This window comes from Rhinopithecus bieti, unplaced genomic scaffold (assembly GCF_001698545.2).
Source record: "Rhinopithecus bieti isolate Rb0 unplaced genomic scaffold, ASM169854v2 scaffold_31525, whole genome shotgun sequence".
NCBI lineage: Eukaryota > Metazoa > Chordata > Mammalia > Primates > Cercopithecidae > Rhinopithecus > Rhinopithecus bieti.
In genome coordinates, this window is record NW_016813514.1 from 283,886 (window position 1) to 306,145 (window position 22,260).

The following is a 22,260-nucleotide window of genomic DNA, read 5'->3' on the forward strand; positions in this document are numbered from 1 at the left end:
GCATGTTCTCACTCATAGGTGGGAACTGAACAATGAGATCACTTGGACACAGGAAGGGGAACATCACACACTGGGGCCTATCATGAGGAGGGAGGAGGGGGAAGGGATGGCATTGGGAGTTATACCTGATGTAAATGACGAGTTGATGGGTGCTGACGAGTTGATGGGTGCAACACACCAACATGGCACAAGTATACATATGTAACAAACCTTTACGTTATGCACATGTACCATAGAACCTAAAGTATAATAATAAAAAAAAAATAAAATAAACAGGAAAAGTAATTTTTGATGGAAAAAAATAAAACATATATAAAAAATACAGAATCAAAAAAATAAAATAAAATGAAAAAAATAATAAAAAGACTGATTACCTGAAGCACAAAGTCATATGAGATTGGTGGGTTCCATGGTCCTGTCTCAAGGTCAACCCAGTCTCCAATTTGCCCACAACTTTTTCAGACACATTTAGATATACAAGATGAGAATCCTCCACTCCCAGCTTCACTTCTTCCAGATACATTGCTCCAGGTGTGACATGTCTGAGTCCTCACCTTCCTGTTTTCCAGGCCATAACTCATGTGGTGATTTGGGGGCTGGAAACATCATGTGAATGTAGACCTCAGATAATGCGGATGGTGCCCATCACAATGCCCATGAGGCCTGCAGCCAACCTAAGCATGCAGATTTGGTTTACACCAAATGGTTTCTATCAGCTCTGACATATGGGGTGGGAATCTCAGGTTCTGAAAAAAGGAACAGATAGGGTCACGGGATACTGTGTGTCTATGAGGAAACTGGTGTGTGCATTTGGAAGTGTACAAGACACCTAGACTTTGGGAGACGAGTGAAGTCGATCATTACAAAATTTTGCAATTGTGGGAAATGAAGTTGTGGCAATGAGGGCTAAAGGTCATAAGGCAAGGCAATGTGGACTTGGGATAGAATTGGAGGATATATACACCATGATGGATTTAAATATACCCCAGTGCTTGAGGAGTGACTCTTCTAGGCCCCAGTGCTCCACCTTGCAGTCATAAAAATCATCAGTGGAGGGGAGAAAAATGAGGTAACTGAGCTTGAGGAAGGAGTGGTCACTCTTGAGGTAGAAGGTTGTCTCAGAAATACCTTCTGGAACTAAGCATCCGTTGTAAACCCAAATGATATTGATGACAGGAGGAAAGATGTTGTCCACTAGATAGAAGAGAGTGTTGGGAACATCCAAGACCACAGAAGATTTGGGAAAGCCAGACACTGCAGGAATTTCTACAGAAAAGACAATGAACTTATATGAGTTTATGATTACCATGCCTTGAGTTTATTGATCATTTTAGGGGAGCCTTTCCATTCACAATTCCCTAGCTGTTTGTGAGATTTTCCTGTCCTTTCAAAACTAAGTGCAACCTTCATCTTATCAGCATCAAAACACTTCCCTGCCTCTGGGAATTTACAGATAATTGTGTGTGTGGGTCTATGTCTGTGTGCTTGAACGTGTGCATGAGCACACATGCATGCCAAGAGGCCAAGAGTTTGGGAACATTCTTTTTTTTTATGATACTTTCAGTTCTAGGGTACATGTGCACAACGTGCAGGTTTGTTACATATGTATACATGTCCTATGTTGGTGTGCTGCACCCATTATTGCGTAATTTACATTAGGTATATCTCCTAATGCTATCCCTCCCCCCTCCCCCAACCCATTACAGGCCCTGGTGTGTGATATTCCCCACCCTGTGTCCAAGTGATCTCATTGTTCAATTCCCACCTATGAGTGAGAACATGAGGTGTTTGGTTTTCTGTCCTTGTGATAGTTTTCTCAGAATGATGGTTTCTAGCTTCATCCACATTCCTACAAAGGACATGAACTCATCCTTTCTTAGACTGCATAGTATTCCATGGTGTATATGTGCCATATTTTCTTAATCCAGTCTATCATTGATGGACATTTGGGTTGGCTCCAAGTCTTTGCTATTTTGAATAGTGCCACAACAAACATATGTGTGCATGTGTCTTTATAGCAGCATGATTTATAATCCTTTGCATATATACCCAGTATTGGGATGGCTGGGTCAAATGGTATTTCTAGTTCTAGATCCTTGAGGAATCGCCACATACACTGTCTTCCACAATGGTTGAACTAATTTACATTCCCACAGTGTAAAAGTGTTCCTATTTCTCCACATCCTCTCCAGCACCTGTTGTTTCCTGACTTTTTAATGATTGCCATTCCAACTGGTGTGAGATGGTATCTCCTTGTGGTTTTGATTTGCGTTTCTCTGATGGCCACTAATGATGAGCATTTTTTCATGTGTCTGTTGGCTGCATAAATTTCTTCTTTTGAGAAGTGTCTGTTCATATCCTGTGCCCACTTTTTGATGGGGTTGTTTGATTTTTTCTTGTACATTTGTTTAAGTTCTTTGTAGATTTTGAACGTTAGCCCTTTGTCAGATGGGTAGATTGTAAAAATTTTTTCCCATTCTGTAGGTTGCCTGTTCACTCCAATGATAGTTTCTTTTGCTGTGCAGAAGTTCTTTCATTTAATTAGATCCCATTTGTCAATTTTGGCTTTTGTTGCCATTGCTTTTGGTGTTTTAGTCATGAAGTCCTTGCCCATGCCTATGTCCTGAATGGTATTGCCTAGGTGTTCTTCTAGGGTTTTTAATGGTTTTAGGTCTAACATTTAAGTCTTTAATCCATCTCAAATTAATTTTTGTATAAGGTGTAAGGAAGGAATGCAGTTTCAACTTTCTACATATGGCTAGCCAGTTTTCCTAGCACCATTTATTAAATAGGGAATCTTTTCCCCATTGCTTGTTTTTGTCAGATTTGTCAAAGATCAGATGGTTGTAAATGTGTGGTATTATTTCCAAGGGCTCTATTCTGTTCCATTGGTTTATATCTCTGTTTTGGTACCAATACTATGCTGTTTTGGTTACCGTAGGCTTGTAGTATAGTTTGAAGTCAGGTAGCATGATGCCTCCAGCTTTATTCTTTTGGCTTAGGATTGTCTTGGCAATGCAGGCTCTTTTTTGGTTCCATATGAACTTTAAAGTACTTTTTTCCAATTATCTGAAGAAAGTCATTGGTAGCTTTATGGGGATGGCGTCTAATCTGTAAATTACCTTTTTTAGATTAAATTACCTCTTTTTAGATTATATAGGATAATCTCCAGACGTTACCATGGCATTTGTAAACTGTCATGGTCCTGGTGGGACTGTCTTTTAGCATGCTAATGCATCATAATTAGCATATAATGAGCAGTCAGGAGACCAGAGGTCTCTTTGGTTGCTATCTTGGATCTTGGTTTTGGTGGATTTTGACTGGCTTCTTTACTGCATCCTGTTTTATGAGCAAGGTATCTGTGAAAGCAGTCCAGCTGACCTCCTATCTTATCCTGTGACTAAGAATGCCAAGTCCCCTGGAAATGCATTCCAGCAGGTCTCAGCCTCATTTTACGCAGGTGCTATTCAAGATGAGTTGGTCTGATTCCAATGCTTCTGGCAATGCCACTCAATTTCTTGCAAATAGATGGCCACAGTTTATGTTCAAACAGGCCTCCTCTTGATATTTTGTGTCCAGCCTCCTCTGGTTTTCTGAGATTTCTTAGGATAGGATCGGAATGGAGATGTTTATCAGCCTTCCCATTATCCACAAGACAAAACTTGTTAGAAAACCCAAATCTGTTACCCAGTCATCAGCATATTGCATATTGGCTCAAGTACCTGCTTGGCCAGTAGCTGTTATAGGTACAGAACATGAATGCCAATATACATGAACAGAGTGGCGTTGCTTTTCCTTCTGGAGTCAGAAGTGGGAAAACAAGGACCATTGTACATAGTGGATGAAGAACATGGCCAGGAGGACACAGGTGGGGCAGCTGCAGAGGCACTGGGCAGATGCCAAGTGCACTCGTAGAGGACACCCATTGCAGGGCCCAGGCAGTCCGTGGGCAGCCATTGGTTGGAGTGAGGTGATTTATAACAGCTTGAGGCAAGCCCACCAGCTCCAGCAGCGTGAAGCACATGCAGCCCCAGAAGGCCTCCAGGTAGGTGAGCATGTCTAGCAGGTGATGGTCATCCAACTCCCTCTCCTGGGATGGGTGGTGTGCTCTATGCCCAGCGGCTGTGGTGGGTCAGGCATAGGGCGGTGAGGAGGGGGCAGGAGATGCAGTACCTAAGGACTGCGCAGCCACTGATGCACCCAGGTTGGGTCCCGACCCTGGCCCCTCCCAGGCTGCCGTGTGCTCTTTGACATTAAAATACACATCTGCATACTTACTTTATTAGATTATGCATTTCTTAGAACAATGAGACAATTAATTTTACATATGAGAAATACGAAGATCAAAGTAGTGAATTGACATACTCAATGTCACTCAGTTAATTATTTTAATCTCTCCAATTCCAACAATCTTCAATAAAATTTGTCCTCCTCACCTCCCAAGCCCAAACTTGGAAAATATAGATTATGTTGAAAACAAAGAATATGACATGCTACTTTCTACATGGCAAAGAAAGTTTATGGACCTGGTTGCCCAAAGGAATCAGACAAAATGAAAATAAAATTAATAATAGTTTTGAGAAACAGTTTAGAGTAGGTTAGGAGTAGTAGAATCATAAATGGCTGTTAAAGGAAAGCAAATCTATCTGGAGAAACATCTGTAATACCAGTAGCTATTATAAATCAGTGCCAAATAATGTTCAGGAGTATATTATATGGTTCTGACATTAGAAAGAAAATAATGCCCTTGGTGAACACATCAATGACAGGTGGACCTTATGGAATTCACTTTGGTCTACTAACTAAGCATTGATTTTAGGCTGGGATTTGGCTTCATAAACATAACAATTCAGATTGAGAGGAGCTGGGGCTTCACAGACTACCTCTTGAGGCCAACAACCTGATTCACAGTTTCTTGCCATTCCCTTTTTTTTTTTTTTTTTTTTTTTTGAGACGGAGTCTTGCTCTGTCGCCCAGGCTGGAGTGCAGTGGCTGGATCTCGGCTCACTGCAAGCTCCGCTTCCCGGGTTTACGCCATTCTCCTGCCTCAGTCTCCTGAGTAGCTGGGACTACAGGCGCCCGCCACCATGCCCAGTTAGTTGTTTGTATTTTTTAGTAGAGACGGGGTTTCACTGTGTTAGCCAGGATGGTCTCGATCTCCTGACCTCGTAATCCGCCCATCTCGGCCTCCCAAAGTGCTGGGATTACAGGCGTGAGCCACCGTGCCCGGCCGCCATTCTCTTTCACAATTCTGAATCCACATGCTTCAACTGTGCACTCACCCACAATGTCTTCATCTCCATAGGGCCCTATCATGGTGGTCAGGGCAAAGACTCCTAGAATCAGAGCTGTGTTCATGGTCATTCTCCTCCAATTGTCTCCTCAGGGGTGGCTGTTCTGAGTGGAGCAGCCATAAGAACTGTGCAAGGAAAGTGATCAAAAGAGAGAAGAAACCATATAGGTGGAGCCCAATCCTAAGCTGTCCCACGTTTCAGCCCATCATAGGAATTCCCTGGTGCACCTCTGCTTTCCAGGTTCAAGCGATCCTCTCACCTCAGCCTCCCGAGTAACTGGGATTACAGGTGCCCGCCACCACACCTGGCTAATTTTTGTGTTTTTAGTAGAGACGAGGTTTCATCATGTTGGCCAGGGTGGTTTGGAACTCCTGACCTCAAATGATCCATCCACCTCAGCCTTCCAAAATGCTGGGATTGCAGGAGTGAGCCACTGCACCCAGCCCCTAAGAAACCTTTACTATGCTGTACCCCACCACACCCCACTCCACATGTCTCCACACCTGTTATGCTTTAGGTGACTGGGATACAGGAGAAACACAATAGACAGCAATTCTGCTTATCACGTATCTTTCTACATTTCTGGTTAGCTCTGTTCTAAAAAAAAAAAAAATCTCTACTAATAGGAGCCAAGGAACATCTTATTTTTTCTTCTTCTGTACTTTCAATTAAGCGAGTTCTTCACTTGTATTCCTAAAAGCCCCAGAATTTTAAACGTCTATATTTTCCAAATGCTTAAAAATGTGTAATGTCATATAGAGTTGTAACATCATGTAGAACCATCCATATTAACCATTCATACACCCTTTTCTTCATCCTGATTTTTTCTGCTTGGCGTGCTTCTTATGATCTGTGCCTGGTGCTATCTATATTCAGTGGAAGTTTGTGGAAATGATGTATATCAATGAGAGTTGTCTCAATTAATGATAAAGTGATAAACATATGAAGTTTCTGATGGTCTTCACTGTTCCCTCCAGCATGCCCCTCTATGAACATGGAGGTGTTTTCCTCTTTGTTCCATTCAGAATCTACTATAGCCTCCAACTTTCTGTACAGCCAACTGCAGGATTTTCCTCACACCATTCTAACCTACCTCCTATCTTGCAGAAATCTCTTGAGATTCCAACAGCAAACTGACCACTTACTTTTGCGATGCCATTAGATTTTGCCTATTATTACTTTAAAATATTTAGTTATAAATTCATTTGGTAGGCTGTGGTTTTTCACACATAGGATCAGAACACCATCAAACAGTGAGAGCCTAGCTTCAGAGCTCAGATTCAGTTGAAGACTAGTCCAGCCAAAGTCCTGCTACTAGATAATGGGTGTGTGTGTGTGTGTGTGTGTGTGTGTGTGTGTGTGTTGTGTATGCAGCCTCTGCAAGGTTTGGGGAGACTTGGTATACTGACTTTCAGCCTGCCTTCGATCTCACCTATGCATTACACATTTGACTACTTCCTAGTTGGTTTTGAGCCTAATATGCTAGCTTTACATGTAACAATGCAAAATTATTAGTACATTGACTCAAGTGAGAGGAATGAATATCATTTTGACACTGAACAACATGAGATTTTCTTTTGTCTGCTAAAGAAAACAAAATGTTTCTCCTGGTAATTTAATGGAAAAGATGCAAGGTTAGATCATGTAAATTTCCTAATAATTTGCTAGTATTCTAAAATACTTAGAAACATATTTTGATAATGCTATTTAATGTAAATACTGTAATTAAGTTGACTAGTCTGCTAAGTGATCATTATTTATATGAATGTAGGTTTTCTGAGAAAAACATTCCGTGAAAAGCATTCAAATGAGTCGTAGTCAACATATATAACAGAAATATCTGTAGTTTGTTCAAGGGTTTTGCATTTTATTATCAGTTCCATGGCCTCTTTATGGTCTCAAAATCCAACAGTGGTTAAAATTCCATCATAATAACAGAGACTGGATGGAACTTGCAGAAAGTGCATCGATTTCATGATAACAAAAACTGGAATTTAAATACTTGTTCTCGTTTACATTAATCAGTTGCACCACCTTGGACAATTGATGTATGTCATTTTTACCCAGCAATTTTCTCTGTGAAATGGAAATGGTCTTACTTCATAATCCGTTAGTATGCTAAAACTAAATTATATATGTAAATGCAGTTGTTGAAATAGTCTGCATAGTTATTCCCAGTATCTTTTTATCCCTTCAGTGTCTCAAGCATCTGTAATGACAGTCCTATTCTCCTTTTCTAACTGGTAATTTCTGTTTCTCTCTTCTTTCCTAGGAGTTTATCAATTTTATTAATCTTTCTGAAGAACCATCTTTGGCTTTCTGTGTTTTTGTTTTGTTTTGTTTTTAAGAGACAGAGTCTCACTCTGTCGCCCAGGTGGGAGTGCAGTGGCGTGATCCTAGCTCACTGCAGTCTCGACTTCTGAGCTCAAGTTATCCTCCCTCAGCCTCTGGAGTAGCTGGGACTACAGACGTGTTTCACTGTGCCTGGGTAATTTTTGCATTTTTTTGTATAGAGGATGTGTCACTGTGTTGCCTAGGTTGGTCTCCAACTCTTGGCTTCAAATGATCCTCCCTCTTCATCCTTCCAAAATGCCGGGATTACAGGTGTGAGCCACCACACCCAGCCCAGCTGTGTTAATTTTTCTGTTTGCTGGTTTTCTGTTTCATTGTTGTCTGGTTTTGTTTTTATTCATTCCTTCTTTTTTTTGTTGTTGTTGTTGCAATATTTAATCATTTTTTAAAAAAATTTTACTTTAAGTTCTGGGATACATGTGCTGAACATGCAGGTCTGTTACGTAGGTATACATCCACTATGGTTTGCTGCACCTATCAACCTGTCATCTAGGTTTTAGGCCCTGCATGCATTAGGTATATGTCCTAATGCTCTCCCTCCCCTTTCCCTCCACTCCCCAACTGGCCCCGGTGAGTGATGTTCCCCTCCCTGTGTCCATGTGTTCTCCTTGTTCAACTCCCACTTATGAGTGAGAACATGCAGTGTTTGATTTTCTGTTCCTGTGTTAGTTTGCCGAGGATGATCGTTTCCAGCTTCATCCGTCTCCCTGCAAAGGACATTAACTCATTCTTTTTATGGCTGAGAGTATTCCATGGTGTATATGTGCCACGTTTTCTTTATCCAGTCTATCATCGATGGGTCAAGTCTTTGCTTTTTAATTCCTTCTTTCTACCTTCTTCTATCTTCTTTAGGTTTAGTTTGCTTTCCTTTTTCTACCTTGTTAAGGTAGAAGCTCACATCATTAATTTTAAACTTCCCTTCAGTTCTGATATATATATTTAAAGAAGTTAATTTCTCTTCAAGCACTCTTTCAGCTTTATCTTCTGCATTTTGATATAATGAACTTTATGATCATTCACTTAAAATATTCTCTAATTTCCTTTGTAATTTCCTCTGAGACCTGTGGCTTATTTGGTAGTGTGTTGATTAATTTCTGTATATTTAGGGGATTTTCTAGTTATTAGTCTGGTACTGCTTTCTAATTTAGTTGAGGGTTTTTTTTTTGTCAGAGAACATACTCTACCCAATTTTCATACTGTTGAATTTCTTGAGACTAAATTTATATTCAGTATGTTGTTTACCTTGATGAATATTTCATGTACACCTGAAAATAATATGTATTTTGCCATCGCATATTCTAATGTCTTATAAGTGTCAATTAGGCTGATTTAATTATTAGTGCTATTCAATTGTTTAATATATTTTCCTGATTTTTTGTTTATTTCTTTTACCAATTATTGAGAGAAGCATTTAAGATCTCTATGATTGCAAATTTATCTATATTTTCATTTCTGTCAATTTTTGTATCATTTGTTTTTTATTTTATTTATTTGTTTATTTATTTATTTATTTATTTATTTGAGATGGAGTCTTGCTCTGTCGCCCGGGCTTCACTGCAGTGGTGCCATCTCGGCTCACTGCAAGCTCCGCCCCCCGGGTTCACGCCATTCTCCTGCCTCAGCCTCCCGAGTAGCTGGGACTACAGGCGCCCGCCAGTACGCCTGGCTAATTTTTTTGTATTTTTATTAGAGATGGGGTTTCACCATGTTAGTCAGGATGGTCTCAGTCTCCTGACCTCGTAATCCGCCCGTCTCGGCCTCCCAAAGTGTTGGGATTACAGGTGTGAGCCACCGCGCCCGGCCCATATCATTTATTTTTAAGTCATGTTATTAGATGCATACATATTTAGAAAAGTTATGTTCTTCTTACAGTTTTTCCATTACGACTCAAGTTTTATTTTTATTTCTGGTAAAACATATTTTTAGGCCAGGCGCGGTGGCTCACGCCTATAATGTCAGCACTTTGGGCGGCCGAGGCGGGTGGATCACAAGGTCAGGAAGTCGAGATCATCCTGGCCAACGCGGTGAAACCCCGTCTCTACTGAAGAATATATATATATACAAAAAATTAGCCGGGCGTGTAGTCCCTGCTACTGGGGAGCCTGAGGCAGGAGAATGGCGTGAATCCGGGAGGTGGAGCTTGCCAGTGAAGCTTGGAGGATCTTGCCACTGCACCCTCCAGGGGGCCTGGGCGGGACAAGGAGGCGGAAAGGGGACCTCTGTCTCAAAAAAAAAAAAAAAAAAAAAAAAGAAGGGGGGAAAACATTTTTAATGAAGATTATTTTGTTTGTTATTAATATGATCATACTGAATTTATTGTTATTTAGGTATTTGCAGTATGCATTCTTTCTTCCAGTTATTTTCTGCCTATCTGTGTAAAGAGCACGTATCTACCATTCTTCTTTGAACACATTCTTAATCTCTGACACCTGACGTGTATTCACCATTCTTAAAATATCCTTACTTTCTATAATCATCTTTTATTTTTTTCTCAAGCTCTAGAATCTGTCATAGCTCTGGTTCCTCTTAGAAGAGTCTGGTTAAAAAGTTACATCAAGATCTGTGTGTTAGGTGTGCTCATTGCTTTGGGAATGTCAAAAATCTAAGATCCTATTTGTGGACATACACATAAACGTCTATACATTTATTTCTATAGCTACTTACTTATATTAAAAACCATATGTCTACATCTAGCCTTTCTAGAAACAAAAATTATGAAATCTGTAAAAATGACTTAAAAGTTTGCAATCATTGGAGATCTTTTGAAGCATGCAGAATACATGAGGAGATAAATATTGAGAAAAGGAAAGTAACTAGGTGAGTTCAACATTTGATGTGAGTTTCCCCTGAGAGTACTTTTCAGTCTAAAGCAGTAGATGGTAGAACAAAGCTCAAGCAGAAAGATGCAGTCTTACCAGGAAGAAAAGACGGAGGTTGGAGTTTGGTGCTGAAAGAATGAGTTGCTATTGAGGAGAAAAATCCCCCCAAAAGATGAAAACTCAAAGAGGGACCCCTATTCTGCATGCAAATGTCTTTCAAATGCAGAATTTTGGGCTTTCCTCTGTGGTATTCTTATTTAGGATTTTCCACTCAAGTTCTACAAGTTTTGCGCCACTGCACTCCAGTTTGGGCAACAGAGCAAGACTCTTTCTCAAATAAAATAAAATAAAATAAAATATTTTTTAAAGTTCCACAAATCTTAAAGATCTAAGTTCTGACATCTCTCTACTCAGTTACCATTAGGAGAGAGAAAAATATACTAAGAAAGGCAAGTAAAGAGGAATAAAAGGAAAAGAATAGATGGGCCAAAACCAAAAAGCAGCAAGGTGGTAGACTTAAATCCAGCACTTCAGTAATTACATTAAATGCATATTTCTAAACTGAATAAATAAGCAAGACTTTTGACCCTGTCCATAAGAAATGCATTTTAAGTATGAAAACATAGGTTAAAAATATAAGGATGAAAAAATATACACTAGGCAAGAAAGCTACAGTGGCTACATTAATATCATATAAAGAAAACTTTACAAATAAGTAATATTACTGGAAATAAATTTTCATAATGAAAAGAGTCAATACATCAAAAAGACGTATACTCCTAAGTGTGTATGTACCAAATGCTATATACAGATTATTTTCAAATTCACATAGAAAGTACACAAAAATATACCACATATATTGACATTAAAACATTTCAACGAATCTGAAAAGCAATGATAACACTGGACACAGTTGCCAAAAACAATCGTTTAAAGACTCTGGAAATTGACCAAAGGATATGAACATTAAGAAGCATTTAGTTAAGAGAATCTAAATTGAATCTTAATAAAAACAACAAAATCAGTATTATTTTGGCCAGAGTATGCGTTCACTAACTTCCTTCACCCCAACTTATGGTGCAGAATTTCTCCTGTGTGGGAGGACAGGTCATGGGATTAGACAGCTCTTCTAACCTGCCAGAGGGAGTTCACATTGTTTGGAAAAGAGCGTGCACACATGCACACGCGCGCGCGTGCACACACACACACCCACCCTCAAAATAATGTCTTGGCGTTTTGTAGAAAACAGCATAGATCTTAGGACAAATAATTATGGAAAATTAACATCTCAACTAGCTTGAAGTCATGATGGCAGGCCAGTCAGGAATTTTAACAGGGAGATCCAGAGAACGAGATAGTCAAAAATAGCCTTGCTAAAATCTCATTTATCCCCAGTGGTGTGGAAAGCTGTCTGCATCAGCTTGGTTAAGCCTGCTCAGGAGAGACCTGGCTGAATATAAGGCCATGTGAAGGCAGAAGGTAAAAACTGGGACATACGTGTAAAGTCCCGGAATTTTGAAAGCGTTTTCCAAGCCACACTCACTTCAGTGGCAAAGTGTGGAAGTCTTACTGACTCAAGGTGTTTAAGCAGAACCTTTAGTCAGTCATAGGCTGACATTAAGCTACGATGGCCAGGGGTGACCCTAGGAAATCAGGCTTAATAATGAAAACAAAAATTATCAAGCAGCCTTAGCAGAGAGACCATAGGCTGCATACTAGGGGGAAACAGACTTCGAAGAACTTGCCCTAGCAAGTCACTAACACAAACAACAAATAGCAAGAGCACTTACTCCTCAGGACTGGGGAATCAGAATTCAGCGAATACATTACATTATCTAAAATATCAGTATCAAACAAAAATTAAAAGATGTGCAAAGAAACTGGAAAATTTTACCAACACATAATACATAGGAAAAAAAGAAGCCAACAGAACTTGTCTCTGAGGAGACAGGTTAAAATGATTTCATTTTAAATTGCTCTCGTTGAGCATAATGAAGAAACACTCTTTAAAGCAGGTGAGAAATAACTAAGCAGTCATCAATTAGAGTGTTCAAGTAGTGGTTCTGAGTCGTAAAAAAAAAAAAAAAAAATAGGAGGGTGGGAAAGAGAGTACAAAAGAAACTGGATTCCTGTTTTAACTACCTTGGAACACATAAAATTGTGAAAATATGTTGAGAAAGTTCTATACAACCATCTCCAACTGCTGTATAATAGGTGTTCCAGAAAAATCGAAAGGATATAGGATACAATAAAAAAAAGAAGATCTTTTTTTTCTGAAGGAAAGGAAGACTTTAGTCTCTGGCTAGATAAGATTCATGCAATTTAAAGGAATCAAGTGGAATCATGAAAATATACAAATAGTTTTGTAGCTATAGGGATGAAAACTTTTACTACAAAATCAGAAAATGAAATGGTAATAAAAATGATCTAATGGCTTCCAAGAAGGAAATAAACAGTTTACACATAAAAAGACAAGAACCAGACTGGAATCAGATTTCTTATCTGAAATATCAGAAGCCAGAAAGCAATGAGAGGGAAAAAAGGCTGCCAGCTTAATACATGGGGAAGCAGGGTGTTGGCAGGAAAGACAGTTTAAGAGAGGAGATTTGTACAGGGAGATGGAAGAGACAATGGAGAGAAGACAATCTGAGCAGAAGCTGTGAGAGTAGATAGATACTAGGGAAAAGGAATGCTAACAATGGTGTTATTCTAAAACTAACCTTGTGTGGCATGTTTTAAAATTCTCATTCCCACACCTTCATTGCATTGTAAAATTTTTTGATTAATATTTTGTTTATCTTTTGGTGTAGAACTGTGCTAAAGGACACAGATTCTACTACTGGAAGCAGTTCCAGGTTCTTATTTTAGGAGGACATGGACAGCTGTAGGGATGTTAATCAGGCCATGTACACAAGTAGGTGGGGACATTGCACTTTAGAAATTCAAGGGAGCTGTCGTTTTTCCCTTTCTTCCTTGACCCTTGGCAGGTCTGGATTTGAGAGGTCAGTATTCCTTGAGGGTGGTAACCCAGCCACTCTTATTTCCCGTACTCATCCTTCCATGTGTTCAGAATATGATGCAATCTGAGATGCAGTTTTGGATGTTTGAGAAGCAGAGAAGCATAACTAGAGCAAGAGTTAAAGTCTGCTTTTATTTGAGAACCGAGGAGCTCAGTCTTTTACACTGTCTCACAGGTAAGAGATTGGCACTATAAAATTATATGCTTACAACAAACTTCACTGCTGTCATTCTAGTGCAAGCCACTATGCTTTTTCACACTGAACATTCTGCCACCATCTCAGCATTCTTGATATTTCAGTAAGAATGATATTTTACTTTATAATTACTATTTTAAATTTATCAGGATACCAGTATATAGTTTGAGGGTTAAACAATAGAGATGTATTTTAATGAAAACAAGAACCCTTCATGCCATTCCTTTCCTCCACTGACATTATCCCCAACTCAATGACTTTTAACAGTAATATGCGTATCTTTGTGTATGTGGGGGTATTAATTTAGACATCCATTGACTTCCTGTTATGAAACCAGATAATTTGGACCACCAGCAATTATGTCTCTGACATCTTTCTTGTGATTTTATTTTCTTACTATATTTAGTTCCTCTGTAGGCAATCCCTGCATTTTTAAACACAGTACTCTATTACTCTATCAGTTATATTCAAGATCTCTTGAGTTTTCTCCTTGTAGATGAAGATATTTGCTAACCCTATTCTTTCCTATTCTACTTTTTTTCCCTATTTCATATCCCAACTTCTGGCATTTATAATTTATATTTAATATTTTCAAACCTGATAGTATTTATGGTTTGTTTGTTACCATGTATTTTTTAAACACGTAAATGCTCACTATTGAGAATATATTTCCTTTGTTGGTCATCTTTTAATTTTTATGAAGGTTCTATTTGCAATTTCTTTTCCCTCATATATATATATATATGTAGTCTTCTTTCTAATCACATCCTCAGATATTTTGAATATCTCAACAATACTGTAAAACTTATGGGATCATACTAATCATATTTATCCACTTCCCGGTGCCCTTAGTTCTCTAGTTTCAATCTAAAAAACGATTGCCAGGATTGCTGAACAGATGTTATCTTGGGATTCTCTTCATTGTTTTCTTTGGTAGAAGATACTGTTTCAGGTATCTGATATCTTCCTCTTACTTGCTTTGACTACCTAATTTTGCTAAAACACACCTTCTGTTAATACCCAAAAAAGGATATACTGGAAGCAAATTTTTCTAATCTTTGCATGTCTGAGAATCATTTTTATTCTAGATTCATGCCTGAATGAAATTTTTTGGATTTATAAGTCTGGGTCTAGTCAGGAGAGAGGAAATCACACAATAATGTGAAATGAGAAAGATCAGTATAAAGAAATACAAACTGTAACAGGATTTGAGTAATGAGAGAATGGCTAGAAAGAAGTAAAGAGAACTCTAAATAATATAGCAGTTGCAGATATAATAGTGCATAATATAATATAATATAATATAATATAATATGAAATGGCTACTTCCCTAGTGTATTATTCAGGGTTCTCTCGGGGGATAGAACTAATAGGATAGATATATGTGTAAAGGGGAGTTTATTAAGGCGTATTGACTTACACGATCACAAGGTGAAGTCCCACAAGAGACCATCTACAATCTGAGGAGCAAGGAAGCCAGTCCGCGTCCCAAAACCTCAAAAGTAGGGAAGCTGACAGTGCAGCTTTCCGTCTGTGGTCCAAGGTCTGAGAGCCCCTGGCAAGTGAGAAAGATGAAGGGTGGAAGACAGCCAGTCTAGTCCTTCTATGGTCCTCTGCCTGTTTTTATCCTAGCAGTGCTGGCAGCTGATTAGATGGTGCCCACCCAGTTGAGGGTGGGTCTTTTCTCTCCCAGTCCACTGACTCAAATGTTCACCTCATGTGGCAACACCTTTACAGACACACCCAGGAACAATACTTAGCGTCTTTCAATTCAATCAAGTTGACACTCAATATTAACCCATCACCTAGGTTAAGATAGAGCACCCAAGAAGGAGCTTTCTCCAGTTTTCTTTCCAAGGGTGAGGTCAGACCTTGTTAGGGAGACACGTCCATGGCTCAGTGAATGGCAGAGAGGTAGCTGTTGTGCTGCTGCTCCAGCACGAGTTTGCCGGAATCCACCCTCTGGGACTTGTCAGAAATCCTTCCTCTAGGGTGTTGGGGAAAGCTGTTCCTGTAGGGTTCGTGGAAGTGGGGTGGTGGTGGTCACTCTCCGCTGTAAGACTGCTAAAGGGGATGTGCCTGCCTGATGAAGCTGTGGGTGTTGCTGGCTGCCCTACCCTGCAAAAGCTGGGTGCTGAGGAAGCTGCAAGAGTCTGATGTTGTAGAAACCAGGTGAGAACTTGCCAAAATTAATAAGAGACAATGAATCACAGATTACAAATCTCAGAGAACACCAAGCAGGATTAAAAAACAAAACATCCCACACTTAAGTATATTATATTTAAACTGTAAAAAAAAGTTGAAATACATAAATACTATTTAGAAAAGCAAAGAAGGATGAGAAAAGTACAAGTTATCACATTTTATGTATTTCTTAAAAATGGATATAACAGGTAGATATTTGTTAATATGTATTAAAAAATTGGACAACATAGTCATGAAATATATTTAGATATTTTAAATACATATATTACACAAGGGAAGAAATAAGCTACTACTCAGATCAACAGGAAAGAGTTAAATAACCCAATAGCAATATTGGAAAGTAGGTGAACAGGCAATTCACAGAAGAACTCAAATGGAAAATAGCATATGCAAAGATGGTCAACATTGTCTACAATATTTGACACAAAAACATTATGTCACTTCAGTTTAAATGTAATTACACATTCATAAAAATTGGGGAGCACATCTTTGAAGGGTTACTAATAAATTGTCTGGAAACATTGTTCTAAAAGCTGATGTGGCTTTGGAAGACCAAGTGTGAATATTCAAAAGCACTTTCATTTGTTGAGCAAAATGCCAAGTGGAGAAATTGAAGATCGCTGATTGTGAAAGGATCCAAGTGTTTAGAGCAGAACTGAAATCCTGAATAATGGTTCTCTACATGTAGTAGGCAGAGTATGTGACTAGTGGAAAACAGGCATTTATATAAATGAAAGCAGCCTAGATTTGCACATAAAATCCATCAATTAATGTATCCATTCATTTGTCAAATAATTATTTAGTTCCTAGTAAGTGCTATGTACTATTCCAGATAAAATAGTCAACAAGGTTAAAATGTTCCTACCTTTATGAGCTTTAATTCTAGCAGGAAAGAAAAAATAACCACATGATAAACAGATATGCAGTATTAGGTGCTATGAAGATACAGATGAAGAAAGCTGAGTAAGGGGATAGAGAAACAAGGGCTGACCGGTAGTAAATTTCCATGCAAGCCGTGGCAGGCTAATTTCAAAATCAGAAATATTTTATTATAGTTGTTCTTGGGTTATTAGTGTCAGACATAAGAATAGTGCAGTAGATTTACTACCACAGATTTTTGCATTTGTACTTATTTTGAATGAAATGTACTGTCAAAGAACAAAGCAGGCAGACTGGGCTTATATCCTGTCTCCTTGTAGTAGAGAATATTGAGTCTGATGTGCAGACCAGCAGATCCTTTGTGTATCACCTGCACCACTCCCTCATCCCCTCCATAAGCTCACATCAAGAGTAACTATGCTCATGTACTGTAATGTGAACTCATCCCCTGGTAACACTTTACTAGTGCACAGTAAGCATCTGACTGGTCTAGGAAAAGAAGCCCTCCCCATAGGAATCTGGAATCAAGACAGGTGGATTCCATTTAAATTTATAAGATGATGCCTAGGGCAAAGGAGAGATGAACTGAGAACATCTTGGCAGGGACCACTTTGTACTATGTGAATTTGAAAGCAGAGATATGTAAAATAATGAAGATGATAGGCAGAGAAAATTAGAGATAAGAAATAAACAGAGGATTTCTTGTATAACGCAGTGTACTATCCTTAGATCAATCCTTTTACATATCTTCTTTGGCTTCTGTGAGTTAGCCCTTTGTTATGATAACACATTTTATCTTTTTGATGAATCTAACTCAGGCACTTGTGTTCCCCATGAAGACATACTCTCATGATGGCTCTGATTTATTTACCATACAGATGAAGATCATGAGTGTGGATTTCGGAAATGCAGTCGGTGGACTCAATTACTGCTTGTTGAGTCCATGAGCAGATATGACTAACAAAGGTCTGTGCACACGGGGATTGAAGGGTATTTTTTGTTTTTGGATAGAATTGGTGAAGAAATTAAATGAAAGTATACCATAGTCCATGGCCAAGAATTTCAAATAATAAAGTGCTTATATGAGATGTTTGGGCTTTAATATGGGAAGTATGTATATGGGCTGTATGAGCTCTAATTTGTTTAAATTGTGTTTATTATTAATATTTGTGGGCATATGGTAAGTGTATATATTTATGAGGTACATGAGATGTTTTGATAAAAGGATGCAATGTGAAATCAGTAAATCATGAAGAATGGGCATCCATACCCTCAAGCATTTATCCATTGAGTTGCAAACAATCCAATTACACTCTTGAAGTTATTTTAAATGTATAGTTATATTTACTACAGTTGCTGTGTTGTTCTATCAAACAGTAAATCTTGTTCATTCTTTCCATTTTTTACCCATTAACCATCCCTGTATCCCTCCCTCCCTGATTTCCCACTACTTTTCCAACCTCTGGTAATCATCCTTCTACTCTCTATGTTCATAAATCCAATCATTTTAATTTTTAGATCCCACAAATAACTAAGAACATGCCATGTTTGTCTTTCTGTGCCTAGTTTATTTCACTTATGGAACTGCCATGCCTGTTGTTGTAAATGACTGGATCTCATTCTTTTTTATGGCTGAATAGTACTCTACTATGTATACGTACCACATTTTCTTTATCCATTCAACTGTTGATGGATGCTTAGGTTGCTTCCAAATCTTAGCTATTGTAAGCAGTGCGGCAACAAAAATAGGAGTGTAGATATCTCTTTGATATACTGACTTTTTTTTTTCTTTTCAGTATATACCCGGCAGTGGGATTGTTGGATCATATGAGAGCTCAATTTTTAGTGTTTTGAAGAAGCTCCAAACTGTTCTCCATAGTAGTTGTACTAATTTACATTCCCACCAATAGTGTCCAAGTGTTCTTTATTTCATATCCTTGCCAGCATTTGTTATTGCCTGTCTTTTGGATAGAAGCCATTTTTAACTGCGGGAGATGATACCTCATTGTAGTTTTGATCTGCATTCCTCTGACGATCAGTGATGTTGAGCACCTTTTCATATGCCTGTTTGCCATTTGTATGTCTTATTTTGAGAAACATCTATTCAAATATTTTGCCCATCTTTTGATTGGATTATTAGTTTTTTTCATATAGAGTTGTTTGAATCCTTATATATTCTGGTTATTCATCCCTTGTCAGATGGGTAGTTTGGAGATATTTTCTCCCATTCTGTGGGTTGTCTCTTCACTTTATTGATTGTATCCTTTGCGTTCAGAAGCTTTTTAACTTGATGTAATCCCATTTGTCCGTTTGTGCTTTGGTTGCCTGTGTTTGTAGGGTATCACTCAGGAAATTTTTGCCTAGACCAATGTCCTGGAGATTTTCCCTAATGTTTTCTTGTAGTAGTTTTGTGGTTTGAGGTCTTAGATTTAAGTCTCTAATTAATTTTGATTTGGTTTTTGTATATGATGAGATAAAGGAGTCTAGTTTTATTCTTCTGCGTATGAATATCCACTTTTCCCAGCACCACTTATTGCAGAGATTGTCTTTTCCCCAGTGTATGTTCTTGGCACTCTTGTCAATAATGAGTTCACTGTAAGTGTATGGATTTGCTTCCGGGTTCTCTAGTCCATTCCACTGGTCTATATGTCTGTTTTTATGCCAGTACCATGCAGTTTTGGTTACCATAGCTCTGTAGCATAATTTGAAGTCAGTAATGTGATTCTCCTAGTTTTATTCTTTTTGCTTAGGATGGCTTTAGCTATTCTGAGTCTTGTGGTTTCATATAATTTTTTTTTTTTTGAGACGGAGTCTTGCTCTGTCGCCCAAACTGGAGTGCAATGGCATGATCTTAGCTCACTGCAAGCTCCACCTCCAGGGTTCACACCATTCTCCTGCCTCAGCTTCCCCAGTAGTAGGGACTACAGGCACCCACCACCATGCCTGGTTAATTTTTTGTACTTTTAATAGAGATGGGGTTTCACTGTGTTAGCCAGGAAGGTCTCAATCTCCTGACCTTGTGATCCACCCTCCTCGGCCTCCCAAAGTGCTGGGATTACAGGCGTGAGCCGCCGCACCCGGCCGGTTCCATATAAATTTTAAGATTTTTATTTTCCATTTCTGTGAGAAACGTCATTGGTTTCTTGATAGAGATGGCATTTAATCTGTTGATTGTTTTGGGTAGTATGGATATTTTAACACTATTGATTCTTCCAAGCCATGAACATGGAACATGTTTCCTTTTTTTGTCCTCCTCAATTTCTTTTATTGTAGAGATTTTTTACTTTCTTGGTCAAGTTAATTCCTAGGTATTTCATTTTGTGTGTGGCTATTTTAAATAGAATTACTTTTTAAATTTCTTTTTCACATTGTTCACTATGGGCATATAGAAATTCTACTGTTTTTGTATGCTGATTTTGTATCTTGCAACTTTATTGAATTTATCAGTTCTAATAGTATTCTTCTGGAGTCTTCAAGTTTTTCTAAATATAAGATCATATCCTCTGCAAACAAGGATATTTTGACTTCTTCCTTTTAAATTTGGATGCCATTTATATCTTTCTCTTGTCTAATTGCCCTAGCAAGGACTTCCAGTACTATGTTGAATAACAGTGGTGACAGTGGCATCCTTGTCATGTTCCAGATCTTAGAAAAAAGACTTTCAGTTTTTCCCCATTCAATATGATACTAGCTGTGCGTCTGCCATATATGACTTTTATTATGTTGAAGTATGTTCTTTATATCCCCAGTTTTTGAGAAGTTTTAACACGAAGCAATGTTAAATTTTATCAAATGCTTTTTTCAGCATCAATTAAAATGATCATTTGATTTCTATCTTTCATTGTGTTGATGTTTTGTATCACATTAATTTGTGTGTGTTGAACTATCCTTGCATCCCAGCAATAAATCCCACTTGGTTGTGATGAATGATCTTTCTGATGTATTGTTTAATTCAGTTTACTAATATTTTATTGAGGATTTTGCAACACTCATTCATCAGAGATTATAGTTTTTTTTTTTTTTTTTTTTTTTTTTTTTTTTTTTTTATGTGGTTCTTTGGTGGTATCAGGGTAAAACTGGTCTCGTAGAATAAGTTTAGAAGTATTCCCTCATAAAATACTTGTAGAAGTGTTCCCTCCTCCTCTATTTTTTGGAATAGTTTGAGTAGGATTGGTATCAGTTCTTCTTTGAATGCTTGGTGGAATTCAGCAGTGAAGCCATCAGGTCCTGGGATTTATTTACTGCTAGACTGCTTGTTGTTACTTTGATCTTGTTACTTGTTATTGATCTTTTTAGGTTTTAGTTATTTCCTATTTTAATCTTGGTAGGTTGCATGCGTCTAGAAATTTGTCCATTTCTTCTAGATTTTCCAATTTATAGCATATAGTTGCTCATAGTAGCCACTAATGTTCCTTTGAATTTCTGCAGTATCAGTTGTAATGTCTCCTTTTCCATTTATGGTTTTATTTATTTGGATCTTCTCTCTTTTTTCTTAGTTCATCTGGCTAAAATAGTTTGTCAATCTGTTTAACTTTTCAAAAAAGCAAATTTTTTTTTCATAGATCTTTTGTATTTTTTTTCCAATTTCTTTTATTTCTACTCTGATCTTTACTTTTTTTTTTCTTCAACTAAATTTTGCTTTGGTTTCCTCTTGCTTTTGTAGTTTTTAAGATGCAAAATTAGATTGCTAATTTAAAGTTTCTCCTTTTCTGATGTAGGCACTTATAGCTATAAACTTGTCTTATTACTGCTTTTGCTGTATCCCATGGGTTTTGGTATATTGTGTTTTCATTGTCATCTGTTTCAATAAATGTTTCAATTTCCCTCTTAATTTCTTCATTGACCCATTGGTCATTCAAGAGCATATTGTTTAATTTCCATGTATTTCTATAGTTTCCCAAATTTCTCTTGTTATTAATTTCTAGTTTTATTCCACTGTGTTCAGAGAAGATGCTTGAGTAATTTGGGAGGCCAAGGTGGGAGGATTGCCTGTGCTCAGGAGCATGAAACCAGCCTAGGCAACATAGGGAGACCCAGAAGCAGTTCAAATGGGATTGAAAACTGTGTACATGTTGCCCGGACTGTAGAGGGCATTGCAAGCCTGGTGAAGGTGAACAAGCGGAGAGATTAGATAAAGTTGAGTACCCAACTTTCAGAGTTGCATGTATCATTGAGACCAATAGTTCCACATACAGATTTAATTTAACACCTGCATTTTTAAACTCAATCACAATAGACTTGTCAGACCACCTTAGAATTATAACCAAGAACAGAAGAAAACAAGATCACTTTTATTGTATTTTAGAACCTTGGGTGACAGTTGATTTGGGGAGGGCTTCAAAGGTATAAATGTAGATATAGATATAAACATAAACAGGTTTAAAGGTTTTAAATCACAGTGAATGTGCTAATTTGTAACTCCTTTTAAATTTACCATATGGTAAGCAACTCTATTTTGTCATTAAATACCTTTCTAAAACATTGTTTTGAAGGACT

General features: G+C 38.0%; 1 pseudogene; it reads right to left on the reverse strand.

Annotated features, from left to right (window-relative positions):
* Positions 1–622: 622 nt before the first annotated feature.
* On the reverse strand, positions 623–5,358 carry LOC108512971 (SLA class II histocompatibility antigen, DQ haplotype D alpha chain-like; annotated as a pseudogene).
* Between the last annotated feature and the right edge of the window lie 16,902 nt (positions 5,359–22,260).